General features: G+C 32.6%; 1 long non-coding RNA gene across 1 annotated transcript in view; it reads left to right on the plus strand.

The window, feature by feature from the left end:
- The window catches only part of LOC141553269 (uncharacterized), a 231048-nt gene that overhangs the window by 172511 nt on the left and 34401 nt on the right, over nucleotides 1-24136 (plus strand). Inside the window, exon 2 of the long non-coding RNA XR_012485360.1 lies at nucleotides 23834-23919. This is a non-coding gene — a long non-coding RNA (uncharacterized LOC141553269). The remainder of the gene's footprint in view (nucleotides 1-23833; nucleotides 23920-24136) is intronic.

A 24136-nucleotide genomic window follows, 5' to 3' on the forward strand; every position in this document is an offset into this window, starting at 1 on the left:
GCCAGTTACAGTAAGAAATAGACAGCAAAATTATACACTGGGAATCTCAACCTTCCCCTCTCATTATCAGAAAAATATAATAAAATAAATAAGAAAGAAATAAGGGAGGTTAACAGAACCCTGGCAATCCTAGATATGATAGAGCTTTGGAGAAACATGAACAGGGACAGAAAGGAATACATTTTTTCTCAGCGATACATGACACCTTCACAAAACTGACAAGTTATAAGAGCAGGAAAACCATAGAATCAAATGGAGAAAAGCCAAAATAATGTGTCCTTTTCAGACCACAATAAAATAAATATTATATTCAATAAAGGGGCAGGAAAAGATAGAGTAAAAACAAATTGTAAATTAAGTAATCTAATGCAAAAAAAATTTAGTGGGTCAAAAACAAATTATAGAAACAATCCATAATTTCATCCAAGAGAATGACAATAATAAGACAATATAAGAAAACCTATGGGATGAAGACAAATTATTTCTTAGGGGAAATTTTATATCTCTAAATAGCTACATGAGTAAAATAGAGAAAGAGGAGATCAATGAAACCAAGTGTAAATATGAAAGTTAGTAAAAATAATAAATTAAAATCCCCCAATTAAATACCAAATTTGAAATTCTAAAACTCAAAGGAGAGATTAATAAAATTAAAACTAAGAAAACTATTGAACTAATAAAGAAAAGTATGAATTGGTTTCTTTTTTATTAATTTTATAATTATAACATTTTTGATAGTACATATGCATAGGTAATTTTTTACAACATTATCCCTTGTACTCCCTTCTGTTCTGAATTTTTCCCCTCCTTCCCTCCACCCCCTCCCTTAGATGGCAGGCATTCCCATACATATTAAATATCTTATAGTATATCTTAGGTACAATATATATGTGCAGAACCAAATTTTGTTGTTGTTATTGCAAAGGAAGAATTGGATTTGCAAGGTATAAATAACCTGGGGAGAAAAACAAAAAATGCTAACAGTTTACACTAATTTCCTAGTGTTTCTTCTCTGGGTGTAGCTGATTCTGTCCATCATTGATCAATTTGAATTGGATTAGCTCTTTTCTATGTTGAAGATATCCACTTCCATCAGAATATATACTCATATACTATGGTTGTTGAAGTGTATAATGATCTCGTATTTCTGCTCATTTCACTCAGCATCAGTTCATGTAAGTCTCTCCAAGCCTCTCTGTATTTATCTTGCTGGTCATTTCTTACAGAACAATAATATTCCATAACATTCATATACCATAATTTACCCAACCATTCTGCAACTGATGGGCATCCATTCATTTTCCAGTTTCTAACCACTACAAAAAGAGCTGCCACAACATTTTGGGACATACAGGTGCCTTTCCCTTCTTTAGTATTAACTTGGGATATAAGCCTAGCAGTAGCACTGCTGGATCAAAGGGTATGCACTGTTTGATAACTTTTTTGCGCATAGTTCCAAATTGCTCTTCAGAATGGCTGGATTCTTTTACAACTCCACCAGCAATGTATTAGTGACTCAGTTTTCCCACATCCCCTCCAACATTCATCATTATTTGTTCCTGTCATCTTAGCCAATCTGACAGGTGTGTAGTGGTATATCAGAGTTGTCTTAATTTGCATTTCTCTGTTCAATAGTGATTTGGAACACTATTAATGAGTTGGTTTCATGAAAAAGAAAACAAAATAGACAAAATTTTGGATAATTTAATAAGGAATAGGAAAGAAAGAAAAAAAAATCACCAGTATCAAAAACAAAAAGGTCGAACCTACCACCAATGACAAAAAAAAAAAAAAATTAAAGCAATAATTAGGAACTGTTTTGCCCAACTGTATGGCAATGAGTGTGACAATCTAACTGAATTGGATGAATATTTACAAAAATATAAATTAACCAAGTTAAAAGAAGAGAAAATAAATTACCTAAAATAGTTCAATTTTATTTTATTTATTTTCATGCTTCTTTTCTTTTTTTATTCTCTTTTTTTAGTTACATTTTCTTCACAGTATATATGCATGAGTAATTTTTTATAATATTATCCCTTGTATTCATTTTTCCAAATTATCCCCTCCCTCGCTATACTCCCTCCCCTTGATGACAGGCAATCCCATACATTTTACATATGTTACAATATAAACTAGATATAATATATGTGTGTAAATATCATTTTCTTGCTGCACATTAAGTATTAGATTCCAATTACAACTAACATGGATAGATAGACAGTAGTGCTAACAATTTACATTCACTTCCCAGTGTTCCTTCTCTGGGTGTAGTTGTTTCTGTCCATCATTGATCAACTGGAAGTGAGTTGGATCTTCTTTATGTTGAAGATATCCACTTCCATCAGAATATATCTTCATACAGTATTATTGTTGAAGTGTATAGTGATCTTCTGGTTCTGCTGATTTCATTCAGCATCAGTTCATGTAAGTCTCTCCGAATCTCTCCGTATTCCTCCTGTTGGTCATTTCTTAGAGAGCAATAATATTCCATAACATTCATATACCATAATTTACCCAACCGTTTTCCAATTGATGGACATCCATTCATCTTCCAGTTTCTAGCTACTACAAAAAGAGCTGCCTGAAACATTTTGGAACATACAGGTCCCTTTCCCCTTCTCAGTATTTCTTTGGGATATAAGCCCAATATTAGCAATGCTGGATCAAAGGGTATGCACTGTTTGATAACTTTTTGGGCATAGTTCCAAATTGCTCTCCAGAATGCCTGGATTCTTTTACAACTCCACCAGCAATGTATTAGTGTCCCAGTTTTCCCACATCCCCTCCAACATTCATCATTATTTGTTCCTGTCATTTTAGCCAATCTGACAGGTATGGAGTGGTTTTTCAGAGTTGTCTTAATTTGCATTTCTCTGATCAGTAGTGATTTGGAACACTCTTTCATATGAGTGGGTATAGTTTCAATTTCTTCATCTGAGAATTGTCTGTTCATATCCTTTGACCATTTATCAATTGGAGAATGGTTTGATTTCTTATAAATTAGGGTCAGTTCTCCATATATTTTGGAAATGAGACCTTTATCAGAATCTTTAACTTTAAAAATATTTTCCCAATTTGTTACTTCCCTTCTAATCTTGTTTGCATTAGTATTGTTTGTACAGAAACTTTTTAGTTTGATGTAATCAAAATCTTCTATTTTCTAATCAATAATGATCTTTAGTTCTCCTCTGGTCATAAATTCCTTCCTCCTCCACAGATCTGAGAGGTAGACTATTCTCTGTTCCTCTAATCTATTTATTATCTCATTCTTTATATCCTGAGTCATGGACCCATTTTGATCTTATCTTGGTATATGGTGTTAAGTGTGGGTCCATATCTAATTTCTGCCATACTAATTTCCAGTTTTCCCAACAGTTTTTTCTAGATAATGAATTTTTATCCCTAATGTTGGTATCTTTGGGTTTGCCAAAGATTAGATTGCTATAGATGTACCCTTTTTTGTCCTTTGTATCTAATCTGTTCCACTGATCGACCGGTCTATTTCTTAGCCAATACCAAATGGTTTTGGTGACTGCTGCTATATAATATAGTTTTAGATCAGGTACACTTAGACCACCTTCCTCTGACTTTTTTTTTTCATTAGTTCCCTTGCAATTCTCGACGTTTTATTCTTCCATATGAATTTTGTTGTTTTTTTCTAGGTCATTAAAATAGTTTCTTGGGAGTCTGATTGGTATAGCAGTAAATAAATAGATTAGTTTGGGGAGTATTGTCATCTTTATTATATTCGCTCGGCCTATCCAAGAGCACTGAATGTCTTTCCAATTATTTAAATCTGACTTTATTTTTGTGGCAAGTGTTACGTAATGTTTCTCATATAATTCCTGATTATTCTTTGGTACATGAATTCCCTAATACTTTATACTCTCAACATTTGTTTGGAATGGAATTTCTCTTTGTATCTCTTGCTGTTGCATTTTGTTGGTGATATATAAGAATGCTGAGCATTTATGTGGATTTATTTTGTATCCTGCCACTTTGCTGAAATTCTGAAGTATTTCTAATAGCTTTTTAGCAGAGTCTTTGGGGTTCTCTAAATATACCATCATGTCATCTGCAAAGAGTGATAGTTTGATTTCCTCATTTCCTACTCTAATTCCTTGAATCTCTTTCTTGGCTCTTTGTGCCAAGGCTAGCGTTTCTAGTACTATATTGAATAGTAATGGTGATAGTGGGCAACCTTGTTTCACTCCTGATCTTACTGGTAAAGGTTCCAGTTTATTTCTATTGCATATTATGCTTACTGACAGTCTTAAATATATGCTCCTGATTATTCTAAGGAATAGTCCATTTATTCCTATACTCTCAAGCTTTTTTAGTAGGAATGGATGTGGGATTTTGTCAAATGCTTTTTCTGCATCTATTGAGATGATCATATGTTTTTTATTAATTTGATTATTAATATGGTCAATTATACTAATAGTTTTCCTAATATTAAACCAGCCCTGCATTCCTGGTATGAATCTTACTTGATCATAGTGTATTATCCTGGGGATGATTTTCTGAAATCTTTTTGCTAATATCTTATTTAAGATTTTAGCATCAATATTCATTAAGGAAATTGGTCAGTTTTCAATCGACCTGGTTTAGCTATCAGTACCATGTCTGTGTCATAAAAGGAGTTTGGTAGGACTCCTTCAACCCCAGTTTTTTCAAATAGTTTATATAGCATTGGGGCTGATTGTTCTTTAAATGTTTCATAAAATTCACATGAAAATCCATCTGGTCCTGGGGATTTTTTCCTGGGGAGTTGATTAATACCTTGTTCTATTTCTTTTTCTGAAATGGGACTATTTAAGCAATTTATCTCCTCCTTTGTTAATCTAGGAAGCCTATATTTTTGGAGGAAGTCATCCATTTCACTTAAGTTATCACATTTATTGGCATAAAGTTGGGCAAAGTAACTCCTTATTATTTCTCTAATTTCCTCTTCATTGGTGGAAAGATCCCCCTTTTCATTTGTAAGACTAACAATTTGATTTTCCTCTTTCCTTTTTCTGATCAGATTTACCAAAGTTTTATCTATTTTATTGGGTTTTTCATAAAACCAATTCTTGGTTTTATTTATGAATTCAATAGTTTTTTTTACTTTCAATATTATTGATTTCTCCTTTTAATTTTTGTATGTCAAGTTTAATTTTGGTGGGTTTTTTTTTATTTGGTCTTTTTCTAGCTTTTTGAGTTGCAGGCCCAATTCGTTAATCTTTTCTTTCTCCATTTTGTTCAAATAAGCCTCTAAAGATATAAAATTTCCCCTTATTACCGCTTTAGCTGCATCCCACAGATTTTGGTATGATGTCTCATCATTGTCATTATCTTGGGTGAAATTATTAATTGTTTCTATAATTTGCTGTTTCACCCAGTCATTCTTTAAGATGAGATTATTCAGTTTCCATTTACTTTTTGGTCTATTTACCCCTAACTTCTTACTGAATGTAGTTTTTATTGCATTGTGATCTGAGAAGAAGGCATTAATTATTTCTGCCTTCCTGCATTTAATTTTGTGATCTTTATGTCTTAATATATGGTCTATTTTTGTATAGGTTCCATGAACTGCTGAGAAGAAAGTATATTCCTTTCTATTACCATTCAGTTTTTTACAAAGGTCTATCATACCTAGTTTTTCTAATGTTCTATTTACTTTTTAAAATTCTTTCTTATTTGTTTTGTGGTTTGATTTGTCTAAATCTGAGAGTGCAAGGTTGAGATCTCCCACTATTATAGTTTTACTGTGTATTTCTTCTTGCAATTCTCCTAACTTTTCCTTTAGAAAGTTAGATGCTATACCACTTGGTGCATATATGTTTAGCATTGATATGTCTTCATTATTTCTGCTACCTTTCAGCAGGATATAGTTTCCTTCCTTATCTCTTTTAATTAGATCAACTTCTGCTTTTGCTTGATCTGAGATAAAGATGGCTACCCCTGCTTTTTTGGCTTTACCTGAAGCACAATAGATTCTGCTCCAACCTTTTAACTTTACTCTGTATGTATCTACCTGCCTTAAGTGTGTTTCCTGTAAACAATACATTGTAGGGTTCTGACTTTTGATCCAGTCTACTATCCATCTCCATTTGATGGGAGCGTTCATCCCATTCACATTTACAGTTAAAATTACTAATTCTGTATTTCCTACCATCATATTATCCCCAGATTATGCTTTTCCCTTGACCCCCCTGAACCCCTTCCCCAATATTTAGTTTATAGACCCCCCTTGTGACATACAGCCCTCCCTTTTTTTAGCATCCTTCCCCCCTCCTTCCAAGTCCCTTCCCTTATTCCCCTTTTCCTTTTCCCTTTTCCTCTCCCCCCTTTTAATGAGGTGAGAGAGAATTCTCTGAAAACAATTATGTCAATTATTTACTCTTTGAGCCTCTTCTGATGAGAGTAAGATTCACACAATGTTTCTCCCCCTCTCTAAATTCCCTCAGATATGGTATATTTTCTATGCCTCTTCCTGGGACATAGTTTCCCTCTTTTTATCACTCCTTCCCCTTTTTCTGATACTACCCCCTTCCCTTTACTACAACCCCTTTTTATATAAGTAAAATCAAATTAGCTATGTGGACTTTCTATATATCCACAACAGAGATGCAGTTCTCAAGGGTTCTGTGTACCTTTCTCTGTTTCTCTTCAGTCTTGTGGATGTAGATCAAATTTTTTGTTTAAGTCTGGTTTTTTTCTTAGAAACATATGGAATTCCTCTATTTCATTGAATGACCATCTTCTTCCATGGAAAAAGATGCTAAACTTATCTGGGTAGTTCATTCTTGGTTGCAATCCTTGATGTTTTGCCTTTTGGAATATCAGGTTCCAGGCCCTTCAATCTTTTAATGTGGAGGCAGCCAGATCTTGAGTGACTCTTATTGTGGCACCTTGGTATTTAAATTGTTTTTTTTTTCTAGCTGCTTGCAGGATTTTCTCCTTTGTGTGGTAATTCTGCATCTTAGCCACAATATTCCATGGTGTTCTTTTTTAGGGTCTTTTTTAGAAGGTGTTCAATGAATTCTTTCAACACCTATTTTCCCTTCTGTTTCTATTATTTCTGGACAGTTCTCTTTGATGATTTCCTGTAAAATAGAATCTAGCCTCTTTTTTTGGTCATTGTTTTCAGGAAGTACAATGATCCTCACATCTCCTATATCTATTTTATAGGTCTATAGATTTTCCAAGTAAGTATTTGACGTTATTCTCCAGTTTTGTTTTTTTGTTTGTTTGTTTGTTTGTTTGTTTTGTTTGACTTATTCTTGGGTTCTCAATGAATCATTCATTTCTCTTTGTTCCGTCCTGATTTTTAAGGAGTTATTTTCTTCATTCACAGTTTTTAATTCTTTTTGTATATGCTCAATCGAACTTTTAAATGAATTAATTTGCTCTATTGAATTTTTTCCATTTCCCTAATTTTTTTTGAGAATTATTTTCTTTTTCCAATTCAGAAATCCTATTTTCTTGAGATTTTTTTTTATCTTTTCCAATTCAGAAACCTTACTTTCCTTTGATTTTTTAACCTTTTCTAATTCACAAATTTTGTTTCCCTGAATCTCCTGTGAATTCTTTATTTTTTCCAACTCCAATTTCAGAACATTGTTATTCTCTATCATAGCTTCTCTTTCCTTTCCCCATTTTTCTTCAACCTCTCTTAATTTTTTAATATTCTCTTCTAGGAGAGAATTGTGTGATGGGGGGCAGGAATCGTTCCCCTTTAGGCTGTTATCTGCTGACTCTCTACTATTAACTTCCTCGGGGTTGGAAACCTTCTCTTTCTCTGTGTAGAAAGAATTGATTGTTTTTCTTGGCTTTTTACTCATATTTAAAAAATCTTTTGGCGTCTGTCCTTGGGGTAGGAAATTATTTATTTATTTCTTTATGAGCTTCCTCCCAGATTGGATGAATGCAGCGGTTCCTTGGCCTGAGCTAAGAGAGAACTCTGGAAGAGAGTTCCCCTCTCCCTCCCTGGAAGTGCCTCAGAGGTGATTAGCATGGCAGTGCTTTGAGGGCACTGTGTGTCCTAGTGACTTCCCTGAGGTTTAAGACTGAACAGAAAAGGTTACACAAAGCCCAACCAATGTGTCCTATGGGGCGTGGATGTCAACAGCTGACATGAAAAGACCCTGCGCTCAACCTGGAAGGGTCTGCCCAGAAACTGTGGTCCCTATTTCAACGGTTCCGCTTCCCTGGGACTTTCGTGGCTTAGTTCCACAGCTTCCAGCTGAGCAAAGCACTATTTGTTGCTTTGGGCCATGTCCAAGCTTTTCAATCTCTTAACTACTCCCAGGTGAAGCCCCAGACAGCCTAAGTCGGCCACACCCACAGTGCAGAGATCTTTTGAGTCACTTCCAGATTGGGGTGGTTCTAGTATCTGGCTTTATATTTTAAAGTGGCTTGATTTCTCTTCTGAACTGCTGTTTTATAAGCAGAGAAGAGCTACCAACCTGTGCCAGATTCTTCTATCTCAGTGGCTTCTCTGATCCCAGAGCCCTCTCCAGCCCAATTGGCACAGTGTGCTAGCACCCAACCATCTGTGCTGGCCTCTTTTTTTTTTTTTTTTTTCCTCCCCTGGGAACTGACCTTTTCTGTTGAAACTCCAGATTCTCTTCAGCTGGTAAGTCGTGCTTCCAGTCCTTGTGGTTTCTATCAGTCCAGCATTTTTTTTGAGGCTGATTTAACTAATTGGTATTTAGGGAAAAAGGGAGCTCACAAAATCGCGTGTATCTTCTCCACTATCTTGACTCTGCCCTAAATAGTTCAATTTTAGAAAAATAAGTTTAACAATACATTAATGAGCTCCCTAAGAAAAAATATTCAGGGCCAGATGAATTCACAAGTGAATTCTACCAAACATTTAAAGAACAATTAATTCCAATGCTATGTAAACTATTTGGAATAATAGGGAAGGAAGGAGCACTGCCAAATTTCTTCTATTACATAAATATGATACTTATACCTAAACCAAGAAGAGTCACAACAAAGAATGAAAACTATAGACCAAACTACTTAATGAATATTGATGTAAAAAAATTTAATAAAATTATAGCAGAGAGATTACAGCAATTTTTCAGCAAGAAAAACCCTGTGATCAAATTAGATTTATACCAGCAATTCAGAACTGGCTCAATATCCAGAAACTATTATAATAATTAACCATATCAATAACAAAACTAACAGAAATCATATTATCATATCCCAAGATGCAGAAAAACCTTTTGACAAAATACAGCATCCATTCCTATTAAAAAAAACTAGGAATAAGAAGAGTTTTCCTCAGAATTGTAAGCAGTATTTATTTACTGATAACTGGCCAACAGTCAGCATTATTAGTAAAGTAGAGAAGCTAAATACATGCCCAGTAAGATCAATGAGACCAATCATCATCACTATTATTCAGCATTGTACTAAAAATGTTGGCTTTTGCAAAAAGAAAATTAAATTAAATTAAAGATATTAGGATAGGCAACGAGGAAAGAAAAATATCACTTTGCATATGCTATAATGATATGCTTCGAGAATCCTAGAAAATAATTCAAAAATCTACTAAAAATAATTCATAGATTTAGCAAAGTTGCAGAATATAAAATAAATCCACAGAGATTATCAGCATTTATATATACAAATATATATGATATATATATGTATGTGTATATATATATATATGTATATACATATATACACATATACATATACATATATATTATATGTATATATTATCGATAAAGACCATCAGTAAGAGACAGAGAAATTTCATATGAAATTACTGTAGACACAATAAAATTTGGGGGAGGGGTCTACCTGCCAAAAACAAACACAAGAACTATATGAATACAATTACAAAACAGTTTTCACACAAATGAAGTCACATCTAAACAATTGGAAATTTATCAATTGCTTATAGGTAAGCCCAGAGAATATAATAAAAATTACAATTTACTTAATTTTGTCTACTTGTTCATGCTACATCCATCAAATTATTAAAAAAAAATATAATAATTGTTTTATAGAGCTAGAGAAAACAATAAAAAATTCATTTGGAAGTACAAAACGTCAAGAATATCAAAGAAATTAATGAAAAAAAACTAACGATGGTGTATTAACAATACCAAACCTGAAACTATATTATAAAGCAGTAGTCAAAACCATTTAGTATTGGGTAAGATATACAGTGGTGGATTAGTGGAATAATTAAGATACATAGAACACAATAATCAGGATCTATAGTAATCTACTATTTGCTAAAATCTCAAACTCCAGCTTCTATAATAAGAACTCATATTTGACAAAAATTGCTGGGAAAATTGAAAAATAACATGCCAGAAACTTAGCATAGACCTATATTTCACACCCCATACCAAAATACCATCAAAATGGGTACTCTATTTGGGCATAAGAGATGATACCATGAAGAAATTAGGAAATAATTACCTATCAGATCTTTGGAGAAGGGAATAATTTATTTATTTTTACTTTTTATTAATTTTATAATTGTGATTTTTTGACAGTACATATATATGGGTAATTTTTTACAACATTATCCCTTGCACTCACTTCAATTCCAAATTTTCCCCTCCTTCCCTCCACCCCTCCCCTAGATGGCAGGCAGTCCCATACATGTTAAATGTGTTATAGTATATCCTAGATACAATATATGTGTGCAGAATCAAATTTCTTGTTACACAGGAAGAATTGGATTCAGAAGGTAAAAATAACCTGGGAAGAAAGACAAAAATGCAAACAATTTACACTCATTTCCCAGTGTTCCTTCTCTGGATGTAGCTGATTCTGTCCATCATTGATCAATTGGAACTGAATTAGATCTTCTCTTTGTTGAAGACATCAGCTTCTATCAGAATACATCCTCATACAGTATCGTTGTTGAAGTGTATAATGATCTCCTATTTCTGCTCATTTCACTGAGCATCAGTTCATGAAAGTCTCTCCAAGCCTCTCTGTATTCATCCTGCTGGTCATTTCTTACAGAACAATAATATTCCATAACATTCATATATCATAATTTACCCAACCATTCTCTAACTGATGGGCATCCATTCATTTTCCAATTTCTAGCCACTACAAAAAGGGTTGCCACAAACATTTTGGCACATAGAGGTCCCTTTCCCTTCTTTAGTATTAACTTGGGATATAAGTACAGTAGTAGCACTGCTGGATCAAAGTTTGATAACTTTTTGGGCATAATTCCAGATTGCTCTCCAGAATGGTTGGATTCTTTCACAATTCCACCAACAATGTGTCAGTGTCCCAGTTTCCCACAGCCCCTTCAACATTTATCATTATTTTTCCTGTCATCTTAACCAATCTGACAGGTGTGTAGTGGTATCTCAGATTTGTCTTAATTTGCATTTCTATGATCAATAGTTATTTGGAATAGTCTTTCATATGAGTGGAAATAGTTTCAATTTCATCATCTAAAAATTATCTGTTCATATCCTTTCACCATTTATCAATTGGAGAATGGCTTGATTTCTTATAAATTAGAATCTGTTCTCTATTTATTTTGGAAATGAGGCCTTTATCAGAACCTTTAACTGTAAAAATATTTTCCCAGTTTGTTAAAGGTTCTGATAAAGGCCTCATTTCCAAAATAACAATTTGGTACTATGCCTAGAGGATTATAAAACTATCCATAGCTTTGACTCAGCAGTACCATTACTGAGTCTGTATTCCAAGGAAATCTTGTGCAAAAATATTTGTAGCAGTTCTTTATGTGGTATCAAGGAATTGGAAAATCGGTAGATATACATCAGTTGGGGAATGGCTGAATAAGTTGTACTATATGAAGAGAATGGAACGTTATTGTTCTATGAAAAATGAACAAGTTCATTTTAGAAAGACCTGAAAGATTTCTATGAACTGATGCTGAGGGAAACAAGAACCTGAAATATTTTGTATATGGTAATAGCAAGAATGTGTGATGATCAGTCATCCAAAGCAATTCCAATAAACTTTGAACAGAATATATCTTCTGTATCCAGAAAAAGAACTAAGGAGACTAAATGTAAATCAACAAATGCTATATTCACTTCCTTTTTTCTGTTTTTTTTTTCTCTCCAATTTTTTTTCTTTTGCTCTGATTTTTCGCATTCAACATGATTCTTAAAGTAACATGTATTAAAAAATAATACTAGATCCATAATCTTAGTTGATGACATAACATTTCTAAACCTTCATTTAATGATAGTATCAAGACTAAAAATTACTAATAGAATAAAATGAATGTACAGGGGATTTGAGGAACTCACATTCCTAGTAGAATCTGGACTGCAGTCTGATATCTGATTGTAGAATCATGTATTTAATTAAATTTTAAAATGAAACAAGAGGTGAAACAATGTGCTAGACAATGGGGCTTAAAAATAAAAGGTATTCCCTGTCCATAATTAAATTACATTCTACAATGGCAGGATTTCATAAACTGAAATCACAAACTTTTTAAATTATTATTTTAGTAACTATTTCAATATAATCAGTTTCCCTTGTAATCATGTATTTTATATTTAATATATGCTTTAATATTTAAAAATATGTTATGTAAAATGTTCCATAGGATTCATTAGGCAGTCCAAAGGGTCCATGACATAAAAAAAAATTAATAATGCTTATCCAGTGAAATAAAAAAAGCACACAAACAAGTTGAGAACAAATCTGTATGAAGGAATTTTAAAAAGGATGATAGTATTAATAACTTTTGGGGTGCAAGGTTAGACTGGAAAGATCAAAAGAATTTTCTAATGAAAGAAAACAATATTTCAATAAAATATAAGTGAAGATTCATTCTAGACAAAGAAACCATTAGTACAAAGATACAGAGGAAATTGAGAATAGTATACAGGAAAATAGATAACAGGCACTTTTGCCAGGAAACCAGAATGCAGGAAGAGAAATAATTTGATGAAAAAGGAGTGAAAATGAATGTGGAAATTAAATTATTTGAGAACATTTAAAATAAAAAATAAAAAAAACTTGCAGACCCTAAAAACTTGCTCTAAAAACAGCTTCATGAAAAAGCCTAAAGTTTGAAATAATGCCTCTCCACCTCAAAGTGAACTGAACTCTATTTCTAATTTAAAAAAAAATAGATTAGAAAAATGAGCACACAATAAAAAAGAATTCAATCATAAAAAGCTATTATTACTACAATGGAATTGAAAACAAATAAACTAAAAGAAGGCAATAATGTGAAACCAACTTAAAAAATGTCTAAGAAAACTGCTAAATTGGATTGAAACATAATAAGATTTACATAATAATAATAATTACATACTAATAATTAAAGAAAGAGATAAAAGTGGCAGAGGAGAAAAATTTGACTTACATTAAAAAATTATGAAAAGAGAATTAACAACCTAGTTTTTTTTTGTTTGTTTGTTTTGTTTTTTTAAAGCACAAAAATACAGAAGGAAACAACTTAAAAAACAGAATTGGTCTAATGGTAAAAGAAATACAAACATTCAGAATTCCTTAAAAAGCAGATAATAATCAATGAAGAAAACAAAATTAAAGAATTATACATATTTAACATATATTGGATTATTTGCTGTCTAGGAAAAGGTCTGGAGAAAAGAAAAGGAAAACAATACAATACAAGGTTTTGCAAAGTTAATGTTGAAAATTACCTATGTTAAAAAAAATCTTTAATAAAAAAGAAAAAAAAATTAAAAAGCAGAATTGACCAAAAGGAAAAAGTTGAACAAAATATACTTAAGAAGATTATTATTTAACAATAGAATTAGGCAAGTAGAAGCTGAATCCATGAAACATCAAGAAATAATAAAATAAAATGAAGAATGAAAACAATAGAAGAAAATGACTGTCAGAAAAACATCTGAAAAAATAGACTGAAAAAAAGATATTTTAAGAATTATTGGATTTTCTAAAGTCATCATCAAAAAAAAAAGAGAATAGATATAATACTCCAAGAAATTATCAAGGAAAACTGCTCCCAGCATTTAAATCCAGAGGGTAAAATAAAAATTGAAATAAGTTACCAATCATCTCTTGAAAAGATACCTGAATGAAAAACTCCCAGTATCATTATAACCAAATTCCAGAGCTCCCAGGTGAGAGAGAGAGAGAGAGAGAGAGAGAGAGAGAGAGAGAGAGAGAGAGAGAAACAGAGACAGAGAAACAGAGACAGAGAGAGAGAGAGAAAGAGAGAGAGAAAAAAAGAGGCAGAGACACAGAGAGAAACAGAAAGAGAGAAAAGAAAAAGAGTGAAATAGATAAACATACAGACAGATAGAGGCAGAGAAAGAGACAGAGACAAAAAGAGAGATAGGGGTCTATGAGAGAGACAAAGATACAGAGACAGAGAAAGACAGAAATACAGAGACAAAGAGACATACAAAAAGAGGGGACGAGAGAGAGAGGGAAAAAGAGAGATCTATATACAGACAGATAGATAATAATGTGAGGAATGAAAATATACTGTGAATTTGAATGGGATGATCTCAATCATAAAAAGAAAGCAGATAGCAGAATTTATTAGAAATAAAAATTCAACAATATGTTTTGTTCTTCTTGTTGTTATTGTTGTTTTTTCCAAGAGACATACTGAAAATAGAAATACTCCCACAGAGTTAAAATAAAAGCCTGAACCTCTAGACAAAGTAAAAAAAAAAAAAAGTCTAATTAAAAGTGTTTTTTAGGAAAACTAAATTTTGCCAAAAGGTACCATAGAAAATGAAGTATTTTAAAATATTTTGCAATCATTCTCTATTTTAAACATCACACTCATACATATATATGTGTAAATATGTATATGCATACCTATCTATACTCATACATATACTCAGTATAGAACCAGATCATATTTATAAAATTAAGAGCCATTCCCCAATTTATAAAGAGACAAAGACAATTAACAAGCAGTTTTCAAAATAAGAAATAAAAATTAAATATAATATATGAAAGTTGTTCTTTATGACTATTGATTAAAGAAATAAAAATTAAAACAGCTGCAGAAATGACAAATACTGGAGGGAATGAAGAAAAATAGGTGCAGTAATTAGTGGATTTCTTAATTGGTATAATTCTAGAAAATAATTTGGAATGATATCTAAAGGGCTGTAAAACTGCATATTCTCTGATGTAGAAATACTACTAATACTACTATATCTACATCTCAAAGATGAAAAAGAAAAAGAAAAATATCTATAAGTATAAAAATACTTAGAGCAGCTATTTCTGGTGATGAAGAATATAAAATTGAAAAGATGTATATCAATTGGGAAATGGCTGAATAAGTTGTGGCATAGGAATGGAATACTCTGATGTGGGAAATGATGAAGTAAGTGATTTTAGGAGGGCAAAGATCTATAGTGATACAAAGTGAAGTGAGAAGAACTGGAAGATCATTGTGCACAGTAAAAATAAAATATCAGTTGTCAAATATTTGTCAACTCTGATCAATACAATGATCCAAGACAATTAAAAGGATTTATGATTTTAAAAAAAAGCAAAATAAAACCAACAAAAACAAAAACAACCTGCCATCCACCTCCAGAGAGAGTATTGATGAACACTGGGTGCAAATTAAAGCATCTCTCTCTCTCTCTCTCTCTCTCTCTCTCTCTCTCTCTCTCTCTCTCTCTCTCTCTCTGTATATATATATATATATATATATATATCTTTATTGCCTTCTCAGTGGGTGTGTGAGGGGTGGGGAAGGAGAAAATGAAACTCAAAATTTAAAAAGAAAAATGTTTAAAGATACATAATACATTTTAAAAAGATCTGTGTTCATTGCTTTAGTCAAAAATTGATTTAGATTTATGAAATATATGATTTTGATTAAACTCTGAGCCATAAAGTACCTTAAAATTAGGCTACATGACCACTTGTGAATGGAAGTCTAAAATGCTACTTAGAGATACGAGAAGTGAGATCAAGTACTAAAATTTAAAAACAAAATTTGAACACAGATCATCGGAGTCCAAATCTGATTTTACTGTTGTTATATGCATTCTGTCATGCATCAAATAAAGGGTTGAAATAAGAGTATTAATTCTTTCTAAACCAAGATGAATAGATTGCAGGCAAAAATTTCTCCTTGTCTTTCTTAATTATTCAACAATTTGGTGAAAGTTATTAGTAATAATAGATATGGTCAGACACTTTTCCTTCACTTTAGTCTTTTGGAATTTGATAATCTCAGTACAAGTAAGCACACCACAAAACTAAAAGAGGTCATCTGATTAAAAGATAAAACAATTCATTTAAGTCTTTTACCTAAATCTATCAGTACAAGTTTTCTGGAATGCACAAATAAGATTTTTCACCAAATGAAAATGTGTGATTCAAATGTAATAAAAACTATTGATCTAGAAGTAAGACAATATTAATATTAACATACAGATTTTATAATTAATTTGCTGCCAGATGAAAGGGAAAATGCAGTTCTTTTTAGCTTTCGTGATTAAAGTAGAACTAAACCTTTGAAAACTATATTTGCATGTTGAACAAGCTGAACTAATTTCGGTGGAAGATATTGAAAAGCTTAGTGAGGCATCATTGCAATATGCACAAGAAGTGAAATAAAAGAAAATATTGAGGCCAATTACAAATGGAAAATGAGGCTGCCTGATCACACCATATTGAGGTAATAAGAAATAATAAATGTATTATCTGTTTTACACAGGTGCTTAGGTCACAACTAATTAAATAAGAGCAAGATCTGTAGAATTTTCCCATGTGTAGATAGCAAATCACATAAGTGAAAAAGTCATTGAGTAATTATTTTCAAGCCCCATGGGGAAAGTATCTATATAACTGAAATATTGAATCTACCATAATGGTAGAATATGGAAAGAGTTAACTTTTGAAATCACATTATGGAAGTCCAAGAAGAGAAAACTTACTCATTTCACAAGGCAAAAGAATGCTTTTTCAATAAAAATAATAAGACAGATAGATAGACAGATAGATATAGCTATAGATTTTTTTCTTTTCCTGAGACAGCAATAGAGAAATGTTAAAACTTAAAATACAGAACACTGTTTAGACAACTTGATAATGGGTTATAGTATTATATCACTGTGAAGCACTGTCAAAACATAATAATATCTTCTATAAGGAGGCCTTGTACTTTCCACTAGGACTCCACTACCAAAGACAAGTTGGCAAATGTAGTTTAGATCTACTGGGAAGGATAACTTTAAAATGACATAAAATTCATCATCTGTAGAGCACATTTCACTTATTTGGGCAAGGGTAAAGGAAAACTGAAAGAAGAGGGAGCTAAGCATTGAGGTTGTGGAAATGAAATGAATGTTTTAGGATAAAAGCACAATGAAACATATTGCTTTGTTACTATACTTTTTGTGATTAAAAATTAATCCTTTTTTCATTTCCAGACTATTTCCTCCCTTGTCCACACATCTCATCTTGTTTATAGTTCTCTGTACTTTCTTAGTGAGTCATCAACTTCATATTTTCTTCTCTAAGAATGAAGGATTTTCTGGGATTTAACTAAAATCAAATGCTTTGACTTAGTTCATTTCTTACTCCCCCCAATACCAAGACACACACACACACACACACACACACACACATTCACACTCATACTCACACATACACATACACACACACACACATGCATAAAGTAGGTTTTTGAGAAATATAATTCCAAAAGACTACACAGAATATTGTTAAACATATCAAATTTGAAAGGAGAGAAATTTCTTTTAACATAAAGTGTGGATAAAAATCATGTGGCAAAACAGTAGCAGAAGACAGACAAAAGGGATATTTTCCTCTCAGCTAGATCTACAATATGGATTTTTGCCCTGGAATTTATAGACTCCTAAGGAAGAGTTCCTTAGATAGGTTTTAGGGGTTTATGAAAAAAAATCACATATAACATAAATTTATCATTTTCTTCAAATTTATAAAGGTATAATTCTTAGAATTTTATAGTTTTTACTAAACACATAAAATATGTTTATATCAAAGAACCTCTTTCTAAAAACTTCTGCTCTAGAGTACACCAGTAACAACAATTCTAGGTAGAGAGGTGAGTAGGAATCATCATAAAAGTGTTACATCTTTTTATTCCTACACCTAACTATGAATGCTCCAATGTGGAAAGAAGCACAGTACAACAAAGGTTATTGTTATGCATGCTGACCTACCATATTGTAATTAGTGACTAGAGATTAAAAAAAAAAAAATCTGTGTGTTGAGGATCAAATTGAGTAAAATACTTTTATTAAGGGCCTACTATGTGCCAGACATTATGCTAAACATTTTGGATACAATGAAAGGAGGAGAAAGTAAAACAACAAACAACGAAAGCTAGCTCTTGCTTTTAAATTGGTAGGAGAATACTTCAGGGATCAAATAAGAACTTAGATCAATGGTTCCTGGAAAATGTTAGCTTTTTGAAGTGGGTGGTGGAAACTTTGAGGAGAAAGTAGTGGGAATGATTGCTCATTAATTTTCCTTAAACTCTATTTTAAATAAATATCCTTTGCTTTATTATGACATTATTTGCTTCATTCTGGCTTATTTGAAATTTTTTGCTTAGGTAAATGAGAGTTTTAGTTTGAAACAATTATCTCTTGAGTATCACAGGCTTAGAAGAATATATATTGTATGTCCTTGGTCCTTAAGAATGCTAAACTGAAAAGCAGTTTTAAGGAAGCCGGTAAGAATTATTTCACAGGTTAATAGTAATAAAGAAGATTTTTTTTTTGCTTCTAAAGTCTAATACTCATGGGAAAGTTGTAAGAGAGCAAAAAATGGAAGCCATCCAGGAACTTCATAAACCACAAAAATATCTGGAATGTGACAACTTCAGTTTCATAGGTTGAGATTATGTATGTGCAAATCCATATGGGTCCCATCCATCCAAAGTATTATGTGGTGAAATACATGTTGGTATATTAAGTAAAATGATATTTTACCAGAAAAGTATCAAGTGAATTCATTATAGTAAATGCATATTTATATGTAAGAGGAAGGACATTTTCTAAATGCAGAGATTCCAAAAGGCAATTTCAGGTTGACCTTTAGCTATGAAATTCTCCAGTGCTTCAGTATTTTAAAATAACTGTGATTTCATCAACATAATCATTCCTTCCACTTTTACATATTCAAATCTCTCTTTTGTTTAATATTTTGATGAACTAATACAGTTGAGAATAATCATCTGGTTGCCATCTTTTTCAGGATGAGATTCTTGGCATTAAAATTAATTTAAAAATAAAAAGAGAGATAGAGAGAAATAAAGAATGCTTTCATCTGTATTCAGACCTGATTGGTTCCTTCTCTGGGTATGAATAGGATTTTTCATCATAAGTCCTTCAGTATAGTTGTGTCATCCATAGTTTTCAAGAGTATTTCCTTGTCATGATGAAACCCTGAAGTGGGTAGCAGTAGAAGAATTATTTGAATATCATTTTTAAAAAGTTATATTTCTTTATAGAAACAAAATTAAGATTAGTTAAGTTGCATGTCTACCCAGCTGAGAAAGAAAAACTGTATGACCACATAAGAAATCTTGAAGGATAACTTTTTAAAAATATGGTTGGGGTGTGATGGTCATCATGATCCTTATGAAATTGAAGGATACTGTGATTCTCTGAAGGTTTGTATTTATTATTCTTTAATTTTAAAAAAGACCAATTCTGAACTGAACACTAGACATAGGAACATTTTGTCATTGATTATTTAACATCAATTTGCTAATATCTGTGAGAAGTCTAGGGGTTAGTTTTGGGCATAGGAGCAGTACTTGGATAACAGGTGATTGTTAGGATTACAAGGTGATAACTCAGGTTGTCTGGGCAATTCTCTAGCTCAGAATTCACACCTTTGGTTCGGGCCTTTAAGGGGAGTTTACACCTTTGGACTTCTGAAGAGGAGTTTATATATTTAGAGGAGTTTACAACTTTAAAAGGAGCAAGTTCATTGGCTGTGGGAGTTCTCACAGGCCCATTCTCTGGGAGGATAAAAGAGGCAGAATTGAGCCTGTAGAGTGGTCTGACTGGGAGATTGAGTTTAGACAGTGGTCTGGAAGGAGAGTCGAGTCTGGAACACAGTTGGGACCGCAGTCTGCAGAGAGAGAGTCAGGCTGGGAGATTGAGTTAAAATGGGAGTCTGGAAGGATAACTTAAGAGACAACCAGACCTTTACAGGTGATAGCAAAGGCAGTTCCTTTTTTTTTTTTTTTTTCAATATTCCAGTTTTATTTCATAATATTCCCTTTCATACCCTCTGTGTTTCAGCCAAATTAAATCAGTAGATATTTCTTTTTTTTCTTTCTTGTTTTTAATTTTATAATTATAAAAAATTTTGACAGTATATATGCATAAGTAATTTTTTTATAATATTATCCCTTGTATTCATTTTTCCAAATTACCCCCCCTCCCTCTATTCCCTCCCCCCGATGACAAGCAATCCCATACATTTTACATGTGTTACAATATAGTCTAGGTACAATACATGTGTGTGAATATCATTTTCTTGTTACACAATAAACATTAGAATCCGAAGGTACATGCAACCTGGGCAGACAGATATTAGTGCTAACAATTTACATTCACTTCCCAGTGTTTCTTCTCTGGGTGTAGCTACCTCTGTCCATCATTGATCAACTGGAAGTGAGTTGGATCTTTTTTATGTTGAAGATTTCCACTTCCATCAGAATACATCCTCATACAGTATTGTTGTTGAAGTGTACAGTGATCTTCTGGTTCTGCTCATTTCACTCAGCAACAGTTGATGTAAGTCTCTCCAGGCCTCTCTGTATTCCTCCTGCTGGTCATTTCTTACAGAGCAATAATATTCCATAACCTTCATATACCACAATTTACCCAACCATTCTCCAACTGATGGACATCCATTCATCTTCCAGTTTCTAGCTACAACAAAAAGAGCTGCCACAAACATTTTGTCACATATATGACTCTTTCCGCTCTTTAGTATTTCTTTGGGATATAATCCCAGTAGTAGCGCTGCTGGGTCAAAGGGTATGCACAGTTTGATAACTTTTTGGGCATAATTCCAGATTGCTCTCCAGAATGGCTGGATTCTTTCGCAACTCCACCAGCAATGTATCAGTGTCCCAATTTCCCCACATCCCCTCCAACATTTATCATTATTTGTTCCTGTCATCTTAGCCAATCTGACAGGTGTGTAGTGGTATCTCAGAGTGGTCTTAATTTGCATTTCTCTGATCAGTAGTGATTTGGAACACTCTTTCATGTGAGTGGATATAGTTTCAATTTCTTCCTCTGAGAATTGTCTGTTCATATCCTTTGACCATTTATCAATTGGAGAATGGTTCGGTTTCTTATAAATTATGGTCAGTTCTCTATATATTTTGGAAATGAGACCTTTGTCAGAACCTTTGTTTTTAAAAATATTTTCCCAATTTGTTACTTCCCTTCTAATCTTGTTTGCATTAGTATTATTTGTACAGAAACTTTTTAGTTTGATGTAATCAAAATCTTCTATTTTGTGATCAATAATGATCTCTAGTTCTCCTCTGGTCATAAATTCCTTCCTCCTCCACAAGTCTGAGAGGTAGATTATCCTCTGTTCCTCTAATCTATTTATTATCTCCCTCTTTATGCCTAAATCATGGATCCATTTTGATCTTATCTTGGTATATGGTGTTAAGTGTGGATCCATATCTAATTTCTGCCATACTAATTTCCAGTTTTCCCAACAGTTTTTTCCGAATAATGAATTTTTATCCCTAATGTTGGAATCTTTGGGTTTGTCAAAGATTAGATTGCTATAGATGTACCCTTTTTTGTCCTTTGTATCTAATCTGTTCCACTGATCTACCGGTCTATTTCTTAGCCAATACCAAATGGTTTTGGTGACTGCTGCTATATAATATAGCTTTATATCAGGTACACTTAGACCACCTTCCTCTGAGTTTTTTTTCATTAGTTCCCTTGCAATTCTCGACCTTTTATTCTTCCATATGAATTTTGTTGTTATGTTTTCTAGGACATTGAAATAGTTTCTTGGGAGTCTGATTGGTATAGCACTAAATAAATAGATTAGTTTGGGGAGTATTGTCATCTTTATTATATTTGCTCGGCCTATCCAAGAGCACTGAATGTCTTTCCAATTATTTAAATCTGATTTTATTTTTGTGGCAAGTGTTTTGTAATTTTTCTCATATAATTCCTGACTTTTCTTTGGTAGATGGATTCCCAAATATTTTATACTCTCAACATTTGTTTGGAATGGAATTTCTCTTTGTATCTCTTGCTGTTGCATTTTGTTGGTGATATATAAAAATGCTGAGGATTTATGTGGATTTATTTTGTATCCTGCCACTTTGCTGAAATTTTGAATTATTTCTAGTAGCTTTTTAGCAGAGTCTTTGGGGTTCTCTAAGTATACCATCATGTCATCTGCAAAAAGTGATAGTTTAATTTCCTCATTTCCTACTCTAATTCCTTGAATCTCTTTCTCGGCTCTTATTGCCGAGGCTAGCGTTTCTAGTACTATATTGAATAGTAATGGTGATAGTGGGCAACCTTGTTTCACTCCTGATCTTACTGGGAAAGGTTGCAGTTTATTTCTATTGCATATTATGCTTACTGAAGGTCTTAAATATATGCTCCTGATTATTCTAAGGAATAGTCCATTTATTCCTATACTCTCAAAAGAGTTTTTAGTAGGAATGGATGTTGGATTTTGTCAAATGCTTTTTCTGCATCTATTGAAATGATCATATGGTTCTTATTAATTTGATTATTAATATGGTCAATTATATTAATAGTTTTCCTAATATTAAACCAGCCCTGCATTCCTGGAATAAATCTTACTTGATCATAGTGTATTATCTTGGAGATGATTTTCTGAAGTCTTTTTGCTAATATCTTATTTAAGATTTTAGCATCAATATTCATTAAGGAGATTGGTCTATAATTTTCTTTCTCAGTTTTCGATCTACCAGGTTTAGGTATCAGTACCATGTCTGTGTCATAAAAGGAGTTTGGTAGGACTCCTTCATCCCCTATTTTTTCAAATAATTTATATAACATTGGGGCTAATTGTTCTTTAAATGTTTGGTAGAATTCACATGTGAATCCATCTGGCCCTGGGGATTTTTTCCTGGGGAGTTGATTAATAGCTTGTTCTATTTCTTTTTCTGAAATGGGACTATTTAAGCAATTTATCTCCTCCTCTGTTAATCTAGGGAGCCTATATTTTTGGAGGAAGTCATCCATTTCACTTAAGTTATCAAATTTATTGGCATAAAGTTGGGCAAAGTAACTCCTTATTATTTCTCTAATTTCCTCTTCATTGGTGGAAAGATCTCCCTTTTCATTTGTAAGACTATCAATTTGATTTTCCTCTTTCTTTTTTTTGATCAAATTTACCAAAGGTTTATCTATTTTATTGGCTTTTTCATAAAACCAACTCTTGGTTTTATTTATTAATTCAATAGTTTTTTTACTTTCAATTTTATTCAATTTTTGTATTTCAAGTTTAATTTTTGGTTGGGGGTCATAAGTAATTTTTTATAACATTATCCCTTGTATTCATTTTTCCAAATTTTCCCCTCTCTCCCTCTACTCCCTCCCCTAGATGACAGGTAATTCCATACATTTTACATGTGTAACAGTATTACCTAGATACAATATATGTGTGTAAATCCAATTTTCTTGTTGCACATTAAGTATTAGATTCCGAAGGTATAAGTAACCTGGGTAGATAGACAGTAATGCTAACAATTTACATTCACTTCCCAGTGTAACTTCTCTGGGTGTAGTTGTTTCTGTCCATCATTGATCAACTGGAAGTGAGTTGAATCTTCTTTATGTTGCAGATATCCACTTCCATCTTCATACAGCATTGTTGTTGAAGGGTACAGCGATCTTCTGGTTCTGTTCATTTCACTCAGCAACAGTTCATGTAAGTCTCTCCAAACCTTTCTGAATTCATCCTGCTGGTCATTTCTTACAGATCAATAATATTCCATAACCTTCATATACCATAATTTACCCAACCATTCTCCAACTGATGGGTATCCATTCATCTTCCAGTTTCTAGCCACTATGAAAAGGGCTGCCACAAACATTTTGGCACATACAGGTCCCTTTCCCATCTTGAATATTTCCTTGGGATATAA

The sequence above is a fragment of the Sminthopsis crassicaudata genome, chromosome 2 (assembly GCF_048593235.1).
Source record: "Sminthopsis crassicaudata isolate SCR6 chromosome 2, ASM4859323v1, whole genome shotgun sequence".
Lineage (NCBI taxonomy): Eukaryota > Metazoa > Chordata > Mammalia > Dasyuromorphia > Dasyuridae > Sminthopsis > Sminthopsis crassicaudata.